The sequence below is a fragment of the Neomonachus schauinslandi genome, chromosome 2 (genome assembly GCF_002201575.2).
Source record: "Neomonachus schauinslandi chromosome 2, ASM220157v2, whole genome shotgun sequence".
Lineage (NCBI taxonomy): Eukaryota > Metazoa > Chordata > Mammalia > Carnivora > Phocidae > Neomonachus > Neomonachus schauinslandi.
This window is the reverse complement of record NC_058404.1, coordinates 192,166,217-192,178,572: the sequence shown is the minus strand read 5'-3', so window position 1 is coordinate 192,178,572 and position 12,356 is coordinate 192,166,217.

Below are 12,356 nucleotides of genomic sequence, written 5' to 3'. Positions count from 1 at the left end.
TTCATTGTGTTTCGTCTCATCCCACTGCCTGGCACACCTTTCAAAGCTATTCTCCCACAGGTGCTGCCCTTGACAAATAGAGTGACAGTGACAGCACTTCAGTTCCAGGGAACCCCTTCTATGAGATGGCAAACAGCGAAAAGGTAAGGACTTTTTCCTAATCGTCTTTGAATATCTAGTCTTTTCCCCAGGCCTGCCACACGGCAAGTAGGTAATGAATGTCAGATGGATGGATGGACAGATGGACAGACACATTTTAACTTGAAATTGGAAATCAACTAAAACCAGAAGCTACTTGCCTTTTTATCCTATTGGCAAATGGCAGATCCAAAATTTGAGGCAAGCAGTGCAGTCTTACACTAAAAGCTACCATCCCAACCACTTACCCCAAGGACCCCTACTACTAATGATGGTCTTCCTGAATTTCACAGAAGCAGACTTACTGGCTCTTGAGTCCACATGGACTCACTTTCAAGAGAAGATTGTGTTTTTCAGACCCTCAGTCATACTGAGTTGTTGTCCTCCAATAATGACCCAATGAAAACTTTCCTTCATGTGTTGGCTTGTTCCTTAATCATTCAACGTATATTTATTGAGTGTCTACCATGTTCCAGGAATTGCCCTGAGTAATGAGAACCCAGTGGGAAAGACAAAACAATGTGTTAACCACTATGCTAGCGGTAAGCTCTGGGAAGATAAAGAAAGATGGAAGATTGTTAGTGGTGGTAAATCCTTCTCCACTGTTAATGGAGATGTGAGTTAGGAAAGAGTCCTGAAGGATTTTAGCATATAATGGTACCTCAAAGAACATGTGAGTAAACCTCGGAATCCTATGGTAAAATAACCCAGTAGGTAGAGAAGGGGCAGAATCTCCATATAGTAAGTGACGAAATTCATGTCTCCCTCTCCAAATTATTGTTCCTATAATTTACTTACCTTTTGAGGATTTTAGCAATCTCTGCTGATACCAACATTCTGACTCCTAAAATTCTTCTCCCTACCCTTCGGTTCTAAGCATGGATATAAAACCTTTCTATAATTCCTCACAGCACTACAAGACTATGTTGGAACAAGTAAAAGATTTTAATAGTCTCCCCCCAAAAGAGAGAGGAATTATAGCAGAGTTACTAAAAGCTTGCAACCAGATATGATGGTCCTCATGAGGTTGGCCAGGCTCCTGCTGGATTGCTTCCCTGTCTTGCCCTGTTAGGCATCATATGGCAGTGTCCATCTCTCCCTACTGCCCTGGGAAATTCCTCAAGTACATCAAAGCACCTCAGAGTCCAAGCCCAAGAGAGCAGAAGGATGCTTGGTGACAAATGTTTCTTTGCCCTGTGCTCCAAATTCCATCTCTCAACTAGTGAGAACACAGGCAGCTACCAATTTACAGATGGCTCTTACTCCAGAAATCTATTTGCTAGACAGTTATTTGGAATCTGCCATGCATTTCCCAAGGCATCAACAGTGATTGAAATCAGAGGCAAGTCCAAGTAAATTCTATTTATACCCTGGTCCATTTGAGAATGTTAGAAACATAGCTTCCCAATTTGACAGAAATGAGGAAGTGAGTATAGATGTTCCTGGGTACTCGTTATATCAATGCATCATCTGTACCAATATAAGAACCCAAATCCTCCCCCCACCAGGTCCTCAAGAATTCTGCATCAAGGGACAAAGCACAGTTGTCTGTATAGGGAGCTATGGCTACAGACAGCAAAAAAATGAAAACTCTTGACCTAGAGTCAGTAGAAAGGTTATTCCTAAATTGGGTCTAGCAAACAGTCTGTGTTTCCCAAGTATAATTAGCATTTGGTGCATTTGAAGGAAATACGTTACAATTTGTGGCATCACAGGACATGAGAAAAATAGATGGATTGGTGCCCAGTGAAGTAGAGCATATTTTTTATAGAGACATTGTCAGCAGCTCCTCTGTCTAGTGAGCCCAGAAGGTCTCCTTGGATAAGATCTTGTTTCGATGAAGGGTCATCTGAGCAACTATTCTTGATTACACAAATGTAACACAAAGGACACCTACTGCCTTGGGAAATGGGGATACAACAGGATTTTCTATGACATGATGGATGCTGTCCTTTCTAAATGCCCCTCATGTCCTTGACATCACTGAACAAATTTACAAAATGGCCAAGGAACTTCCTGGGGACAAGAGGGATTTAGGCACTGGACTCTTTCCTGCTGAATTTCAACAGCATTAAAACCTCTCTGATAAACTTGGATGGTCCTAATTGAGTTAATCAGTCAGAAGGGATATTTGGCACCCTGGAGGGCAATTCAACATGAAGAAAAGGGGTTCGAGGACTGTGGACTGGAGACCGTGGTTCAAATCAGAACTCAGGAGACTGGAGGAAGGGGAGGAAGAAGTATAGTTGTTGCTTTAGGCATAGCTTGTAACTGAAGTCTTAAACCTCTCCAGATGCGGGGAACAATGGCAGATTACATAAACCATATTGGAGAAATCAGGGTTTCTCAATCTGGGTGCTATTGACATTTGGGGCCAGTTTTTTTGTGGTGGGGGGTGGAGGGCCGTCCTGTGCGTTGAAAGATGTTTAGCAGCATCCCTGGCCTCTACCCACTAGATGCCTCTATGAGGTTCCCTAAATTGTGACAACTAAAAATGTCCTCAAATTTTGGACAAATTTGGCTGGTTGAAAAGCAGTGGTATAAACTAAAAAGTACAACCATGAAATCTTAAATGCGAGGAATCTGATATGAATATTTGGATTATCAGACACATCAGGGCATCCGAAAGCAAAAATGTTCCGCCTTCTTGAGGCCATTTACTGCAGTAATGAACCAGACTCCTCTGTTCTCTCTCTATTGGCATTTGGATGCAGGACTGCCCCTTGAATGAAGTAAGCTCCTCAAGATTTATGAACAATACTAAGTGAAATTGAGACTTCAAGGGGGAGACGCTGGATGTCCTGCTAATATAGGCAAGCACATTTTTGATCAACTAATTAGAAAATGAAAGCATTGTTATATTTATACCCTAGGTTGGTGAAGCAGGTCATAGCAGAGAGATGCTTTCAAGGGAAGTAGCTGGAGAGAGAGAGAGAATATAAAAATTGGAGGAAAATAACCTTTTCGACAAGAAAAATATAAGAATTCACAATTCATACTAAGAGCAGTAGTTTTCTCTGATATGTAAGAGCGTATTCAATTATTTCAAGTTATGACATGAAACTCTAAATAAAATGACTCTTACAAAAAAAAATGAATCTTATAGCATTTTATTCTCAATAGCTCAGAGAGCTCTCTTAGGAAGGGAGAATGTTTTGAAAAGAAGCAAATGAGAAGAAAGTCATTGCAATTCAAAACAAGTTGAAAATCATAGCCCTGGAGGAAGCAAATAAAATGCTTTAATATCTATAAAATAAAAATAGGCTACACAACCAATGTATCTGAATCAATAAGTGTTTCTCTCCACTAACTATAGAAACAAGAGGTTCAAATTTCCTGGAGTTCAAGTTATATTTCAGGGGAGATGTAAATAATTCAGTAAATTGGAAAATATGAATCAAATGTTGAAGAGCATGGTTTTATATCGTTTATGATTCAAAGGTGATTCTTTAGCTTCCAAGTTGAGCTTTATTTTAGTGATGTGTTTTCCCTTGTGACATATTTTTCTTTCATGGAGAAAGTACCAGCTACCATCAAAAATATTATAAAATTCCATGTAGGGATCCAAAGGGGTACGTGCACCCCAAAGTTTATAGCAGCAATGTCCACAATAGCCAAACTGTGGAAAGAGCCAAGATGTCCATCGACAGATGAATGGATAAAGAAGATGTGGTATATATATACAATGGAATATTATGCAGCCATCAAAAGGAATGAGATCTTGCCATTTGCAACAACGTGGATGGAACTGGAGAGTGTTAGGCTGAGAGAAATAAGTCAATCAGAGAAAGACATGTATCATATGACCTCACTGATATGAGGATTTCTTAATCTCAGGAAACAAACTGAGGGTTGCTAGAGTGGGGGGTGGGGTGGGAGGGATGGGGTGGCTGGGTGATAGACATTGGGGAGGGTATGTGCTATGGTGAGCGCTGTGAATTGTGCAAGACTGTTGAATCACAGATTTGTACCTCTGAAACAAATAATGCAATATATGTTAAGGGAAAAAAAGAAGAAGAAGACAAAGAAGATAGCAGGAGGGGAAGAATGAAGAGGGGAAATCGGAGGGAGAGACGAACCATGAGAGACGATGGACTCTGAAAAACAAACTGAGGGTTCTAGAGGGGAGGGGGGTGGGAGGATGGGTTAGCCTGGTGATGGGTATTGAAGAGGGCACGTTCTGCATGGAGCACTGGGTGTTATGCACAAACAACGAATCATGGAACACTACATCAAAAACTAATGATGTAATGTATGGTTATTAACATAACAATAAAAATTTTTTTAATAATTATAAAATTCCAAGAACTGAGTGCTAATGACACATTCGTCTAAACCCGAACTTGTGTTCCACCTGTTCAGGTTTGAAAAGCATATTTTAACTATTCATTGACCTAAATAATGGGCCATGGCAGTTTCCTCCAAAGAGAATATAGCATGATAGTCTCATCTCAGGTTCTATGATTTTTCCATGTTTATTCCAGTGTCCAAATCTCCCAAAGAGGGTTCCAGTCACCAGGCTTTAGTGGCATACCCTTTAAGGTATTGAATACAGTTGCCTATTTTTTCTTAGGTATACAGGTAAAAATTATATGCTTCAGAGTTCTATGTACAAAAATAATGATATTTCATTTGTTCATTCATTCATTTCTTCGTCCATTTAAAGATGTGACTGCTACCGTTACTACTGCTGCATAACAAATGACCCCAAATCAGTGGCTTAAAACAATCATTTTATTATGCACATGGATTCTGAAAGTCAGCAATTTGAACAGAGCACAGCTGATTCACTAATCTCTACCCCACAATATCTGATCCCTCAGTTGAGAAGAGTCGAACCCTAAAGGTGACTCAACGTCTAGGGGCTGGAAACATCTAAAGGCTTCTAACACACATGTCTGGGGCCTTGGCCAGGATGACTCGATGACCAGAGTGTGTGCCCCTGGCCTTTCCATGTTGCCTGGCTCCTTCACAGTGTGGTGGCCTCAGAGTAGTCAGACTCATATGGCAGCTCAAGATGCTAAGCATAAAAGTTCTAGCAAACAACATAGAAACCACATCATCTTTTGTGACGCAGCCTCAGAAATCAGCCAGCAAGTCAGTATCACTTGCACAAGACCTGATTGTCAATGACATGATAAGTCCACTGAGATACAAGGAGAAGGAAAATAAACTCCAATTCTCAATGGGAGGAATGTCAAAGAACTTGGAGGTTTTGTTTTAAAACAACCACAGAGGCATACCAACATAGAGCACAGGATGTTTATTATTTGAAATAATAAAAAAAGATATAACTACATGTATGGCAGAGCTTAAAAATAATAAGGAATATTTTGAAAATCCTTATGCTAATTAATTTTAAAACAAAGAAAAGAAAAATTTCCTAAAAATATACAATACTAAAACTGAAAGAAGAAAGTTAAAACTTGAATGGGCTTATAAGCATCAAAGAAATAGAATCATGAGTCACAAATTGAGCTACAACCAACCCCCTACCCTCCACAAATACATTATTCTCCAAAGAAGATATACAGTTAGCCAATAAGCTCAATGAATTACAGAGCTCAACATCACTACTCATAAGGAAATGTGAATTAAAACCACAGTATGACACCACTTCACACCTACTTGGAATGACTATCATCAAAAAAGTGGAAAATAACAAGTGTTGGCAAAGATGTGCAAAAATTGTGCATGACCGATGGACCATAAAATGAGTCAGGCACTGTGGAAAACAGTGGCAGTTCCTTAAAAAGATAAATAAAGAATTATCACATGACCCAACAATTCCACTCTTTGGTATCTACCTAAATGAATTGAAAATGGACTCAGACACTTGTATGTGACTGTTCATTGCAACATTATGCACACTAACTAGATGATGGAAACAACCCAAGTGCTCATCAGCAGATAGATGCATAAGTTAAATGTGGTGTATCTATACAATGGATTATTATTCAGCTTTAAAAAGATGTGATGTCCTGACATCTGCTACAACATAGATAAACCTTGAAAACATTATGCTAAGTGAATTAAGCCAAACACAAAATGACAGTTGTTGTATGATTCCTTTTATATGAAATAACTAGAATAGGCAAATTTATAAAGACAGAGAGGGGGGATTAGAGGTTGCCAAGGGCTGGATTAGGTTACCAGAGGGAGAAATATAGAGTTAATGGATACAGAGTTTCTATTCTGGGGTGATGAAAAAGTTTTGGAAAGAGATAGGAATGATGGTTGCACAATGCTGTGAATATAACTAATGCCTCTGAATTATACACTTAAAATGGCTAAAATATATATTTGAAAACTACTAAGAGAGCAGATCTTAAAAATTCTCATTGCAAGAAAAAAATTGTAACTGTGTGAGATGGTGGATGTTAACTGGACTTATTGTGGCAATCATTTTGCAATATATACAAATATCAAATCACTATGTTGCACGCCTAAAACTAATGCAATTTTATTTGTTAAGTATATCTGAATATAACTGGGCAAAATGACTAAAACAACAAATTTTATGTTATATGTATTTTAATACAATAATCTCTCCAGATCCAAACTGTTCTATAGACAAGTTTACAGAACGGATCATGTGTGCGTGTGTGTGTGTGTGTGTGTGTGTGTGTGTGTGTGTGTATGAGACAGAAACAGATACAAAGACAAAGACAGAGAGGCAGAGGGAGAGAAAGAAAGAGGGACACAGGGAGAGAAAGAAAGAGGGACACAGAGAGAGATGAGTCTGCTTTGCTTGAGATTCAAATATCCTTTATACTAAAATAAAACAAGAACAATACAAGAAAGGAAAAACAATTTTACAATTTCACTGACGAACACGAAGGCAAAAAAAAAAATAATCCAAATAGGGGTACCTGGGTGGCTCAGCTGGTTGAGCGTCTGCCTTCGGCTCAGGTCATGATCCCAGGGTCCTGGGATCGACCCCCACATCGGGCTCCCTGCTCCACGGGAGGCCTGCTTCTCCCTCTCCCTCTCCCCCTGCTTGTGTACCTGCTCTCGCTGTGTCTCTCTCTGTCAAATAAATAAATAAAATATTTTTAAAAATCCAAATATTGGGGGCGCCTGGGTGGCTCAGATGGTTAAGCGTCTGCCTTCAGCTCAGGTCATGATCCCAGGGTCCTGGGATCAAGCCCCACATCGGGCTCCCTGCTCAGCAGGGAGTCTGCTTCTCCCTCTTCCTCTGCCTCTCCCCACTGCTCCTGCTCTCTCTCTCTCTGTCTCAAATGAATAAATAAAAAAAATTATTAAAAAAAAAATCCAAATATTGGTAACTAAATCCAAGAATTATTTTTTTAATTATCTTGACCAAGTTTAGTATATCCCAGAAATGCAAGAAAAGTTTGGCATTAAAAAGCCTGTTAATGTAATTCACCACATTAAAAAATGAAAGAAGAAAAATCATATTTGATTATCTCAAAAGATACAGCAATAAAAGCTTATGATGTGATTCAACACTTGTTCTTGACTAAAAACTCTAGCCAGCTCAGAACCCAAAAGAATAAGATTTTTGCATTTTGATTTAAAACAAATCTGCTAGATTCATTTATTTTGCTTGCATAAGAAATTTTGTAAAAAAAAAAATGATGTTTTTGAATTATGCTTTTTAATAACTTCAGAACATTCTGACATATATAATTCTTAGGAACTGGTTTCATTTAGCTAAATATTAAAATATCAGAGAAGTCATAATCAGAAGGTTAATTAGCACAAGGGTGGTGAACAGATCCTATCTCTTGTACAGTTGATCACTTCAAATAGATGATCTTGTACAACAAGCATCTGCTATAGATTAAACTGTGTCCCCCCCACCACCAAAACTCACATGTAGGTGCCCTAACCCTCAGTGTGACTATTTGGAGATAGGGATCTGGGGAGGTCATTAAGGTTAAAAGGGTTCAGATGAGTGAAGTCGTAATCCAATAGGATCAATGGCCTTATAAGAAGAAGGAAGAGAGTTCTCTCTCTCCATCTGAATCCACCAAGGAAAGGCTGTGTGAAGACACAGCAAGAAGGTGCCCATCTACAAGCCAGGAAGAGAGCTCTCAACAGAAATTAATGCACTGGCACCTTGATCTTGGACTTCCCAGCCTACGGATTGTGAGAAAATAAATCTCTATTGTTTCAGCCACCCAGCCTACAGTATTATGTTAAAGCACAGAGCTAACTAAGACAACGTCCACATTTCTTTTTTTTTTTTTTTTTTTTTTTTGCATTTAATAAGACCTACAGCATTTACTGTACACCAGGACTTGGCAATTATTAACTTAGTAATTCTCACAACAACCCACTGGAACAGTTACTACTATTAACTTCATTTTACGGATGAGGAAACTGATACCTGGAAAAGTTAAGGAAGTTGACCAAGATCCCTCACTTCGGATCTGGCACTCACCTCCACCCTCCCGTGCTCTCCTCCTGGGGCTCACCTCCTCAGTGCTCCTCCTTGTCCCCCATCCACTCTATTTTCCCTCTCTCACACCACACTTTAACTTTCTAAATCTCTCTTTTACATCATTAATTCTCTTTCCAGCTCTGTCACAGGGAGTTTGACCCATCCTTCACTTTAAAAAAAAAAATCATGACGAGTGACTGGGTGGCTCAGTCAGTTAAGCATCCGACTCTTAGTTTTGGCTCAGGTCATGATCTCAGGGTTGTGAGATCGAACCCCAAGTTGGGCTCCACATTCAGTGCAGAATCTGCTTGAGATTATTTCCCCTCCCTCCCCCTCTGCTCCTCCTCCTGCTCTCTCTCTCTCTCACTCACTCAAATAAATAAAATCTTTTTTAAAAATCATGACTTTATTAATCACTTTTAAAAGCTCTAGCTGATTCCTTTTCACATTTGCCTCATCTGCTTGATAGTATCTCACTCTTCTTTCATGTTTTCAAAGCCTTCAAGTTCTTTTATGATCATTGTTTTTTAATATTCTCCATCTAATTATTGTATTATCAGAAGTTCTTGCATATCTAATTGTGTCCTCTGGTTGTCTTGGACTCTTGAATATTTCCTGCTGTGTTGGCTAATTTTGGATTGTGAGCTCATCTTCAGCAAGGTTTATCCACAGCTGTCCTGAACTAACTACTTGAAGGTGTAATCCTCCAGAAAAGTTTTGTATGCGCTCTTGCCTGCACCCCGGGTGTAGGAGCCTGAGGCCACCTTTTAAAATTTGTCACTTAGGGGATCCTAAACAGTATAAGAAATATAAATAAGGCAAACAGCATAGTGTAAGCCAATGGTTATGAATTCTCTGGAGAATATTTTTCCCACCACAAGCAAAGCACAAACTGAGACTTATTTTGGTATTGTCTCCTTGTACCAGACTATTAATAGATAGGGGTTTTTTTTTTATTATTTCTTTCAAGTAGGCTCCATGCCCAATGCAGGGCTTGAACTCATGATCCTGAGATCAAGAGTCGAATACTCCACCAACTGAACCACCCAGGTGCCCTAATAGTCTATTTTAATTTAAAGATGTATTCTTTCACCTCTGAAAGTTTTTATTATATTATTTCTTTGATAAATTCTACCTTTTCATTTTCTTGGTTCTCTCTTTCTATAACTACAAATGTGGAATTTCTTGGGGCACCTGGGTGGCTCAATTGGTTGGGCGTCCAACTCTTGGTTGCAGTTCAGGTTGTGATCTCAGGGTCATGAGACAGAGCCCCACATCATGCTTGGGCTCCTTGCTCAGCAAGGAATATGCTTCCCCTCTCCCTCTCCCTCTGCCTCTCCTCCAGCCCCTCCACACACTCTTTCTCTAAAATAAATAAATCTTGGGCACCTGGGTGGCTCAGTCAGTTAAGCATCTGCCTTCAGCTCAGGTCATGATCCCAGGGTCCTGGAATCAAGTCCCACATCTGGTTCCCTGCTCATCGGGGAGCCTGCTTCTCTCTCTCCCTCTGCTACTCCCCCATACTCGTTCTCTCTCACTCTCTCTCGCAAAAATAAATAAAAATACTTTAAATAAATAAATAAATAAATCTTTTTTTTTAATGTGGAATTTCTTAACCTGAGATCCCTTCATTTTCTCTGTAATGCTTTTTTGTAAGGGCAATATGCTAGTTTTTCACTGGAAGATCCAAAAATGTCAACATCTGGATTCTGTTCTTTGTGACCATTCTGTTTCTCCAGAAAATAATTTTCCATGTTTTCCAATTTGGTGCTGGTGTAGGCGGGACAGGGAGAGGCAAAGGTATATGTCTGGTTCCTTCAGTTCTGTGAGAAGGAAAGAGCCCTGCACTCCTCTCCATTTCCTTCCCTACTTTTCAGCCCTGAGGCACACCCACCCTCTGCTGTACCTGGGAACTTGAGAGCAGCATGTCTCTGGCTCAACTTCCCTAGAGAAGTAGCCTCCAAGCCTCCAATTTCCTCTGGGGTGGGGGGGGGGGAGTACAAAAAAGGGGAGTAAGAAAGATGGTCATATTTCTCAGGCTGCCAGGGGTAAGGGAGGGTCCTGAGGATCTAGCCCCTCTATATAGAGCCTTTCACATCTTCTTGAATTTTCAGCCCCCACTTGCCTTGATATCTGACTATATTCATTTCCTGGGGAGGCCATAATAAAGTACCACATACATGGTGAGAAATGTATTGTCTCACAATTGTGAAAACAAGAGGTAAGAAATCAGATGTTAAGAAATAAAGTAAAATAATATAATATAATATAATATAATATAATATAATATAATATAATATTAGAAAGAAAATCCAGTTTGGGCAGGATTTGTTTCCTCTGAGGGCTGTGAGGGAGAATCTGTTCCAGGCCTCTCTCCCAGCTTCTGGTAGCTTCAGGCCTTCCTTGGCTTGTAAATGCTGTTCTCCCTGGATCTTCACATCACCTTCCCTGTGTGTGTGTCTTTCTCTGTCCCCAAATTTTCCCTTTTTATAAGGACACAGTCAGATTGGATTAGGGTCCACCCTACTGACCTCTTTTTAAGTTGATTGCCTCTATCTAGATCCTCTCTCCAAATAAGGTCACATCCTGAGGTCCTGCAGGTTAGGACTCCAACATACCTTTTTTTGGAGGGACACAATTCAACCCATCACAGTACTGAGCCAAATCCTCTCCAGAATCCTGCAGAATGGATGGGCTCATTTCCACATTCTTATGCCTTCCTGCCTCCTCCCACCCACACACACATACACAGGCAAGGACACACGTGGATACACTTACACACACACACACACACCAGAGAGCTTGGAGTGTGGGTTTCCTTGGTCTCTTCATTCCATTACTCTTCCATCTGCTTTGCCTCTTCTCCCATTACCTTTGCTTTTTTTGAGCCATACCATTTATACTCTCTTTCAGCGATTCCAGCAGGATTCAGAGAATAAACAAAGATTAACCCTTTACATTCAGCTCCACATTTAACTGGAAAACACTCGGGTGCCACACTCACTGATGCCTGTTAGCATCGCCACAGAATCTTTCTGCAGATAAGCCAGACACCCGGCCCTGTAATGGTGACCTTGCATGATTCTAAACCGCACGCCTCTGAACATCGCCTTCTTTTACCAGAAATGCCCAGCGACCCTGATGACAGGAGGGAGGGCATGGCTCCTAAAGCTTCACCTAATTTCTGATCAGCTGCCCCAGGCTGATTCCTCTTTGTCCTTCTCCAGCCGGCTGTGCTCCTCTACTCACCCAGGACGTTTATACTCCACTACTGGAAGTAACCTGTCACTTTAAAAGAAAAAAAAAAAATGAAGCCACCGAGTGACCTCCCTTAGGAACGCGTTGCTAAGCGGGTGTTTTGCTCCCAGATGGCTACAGCCTCCCGGGGAGCAGCCCAGCGCCGCCCCAACGTTCAGCCTCTCCCTTTGGATTCTTTTAGAAGATTCAACAGTAGGACTCGTCTCTCTCCACTTTTACTTTCATGCCAGAAAGCGGAATCTGCAAAGTGCTTTGTAAAGTGCCGTAAGGTAATCCGTTCTTACCGGGAAAGGGCTGCAGCCAGGGTATCCTGCCTCCAGTGACCCGCGCTTGGGGTTCAGCCTCTCCCCTCCGTCACCCTGAGGGGATTTAATGAATTGTAAGTGTAGGGGTTCTCATCACTGTGATTTTCGTTTTACTTTCTGGAATTGAATCATAGAGCATTACTGGGGCTGCTTTGACTTGAGCGGCCGTCTGGTGTCTGGTTTGCAGGAAATGGAAGTCTGGCTCATCACTGCCCCTGGGTGGAATTCCTCCCAGATGGTCGCTC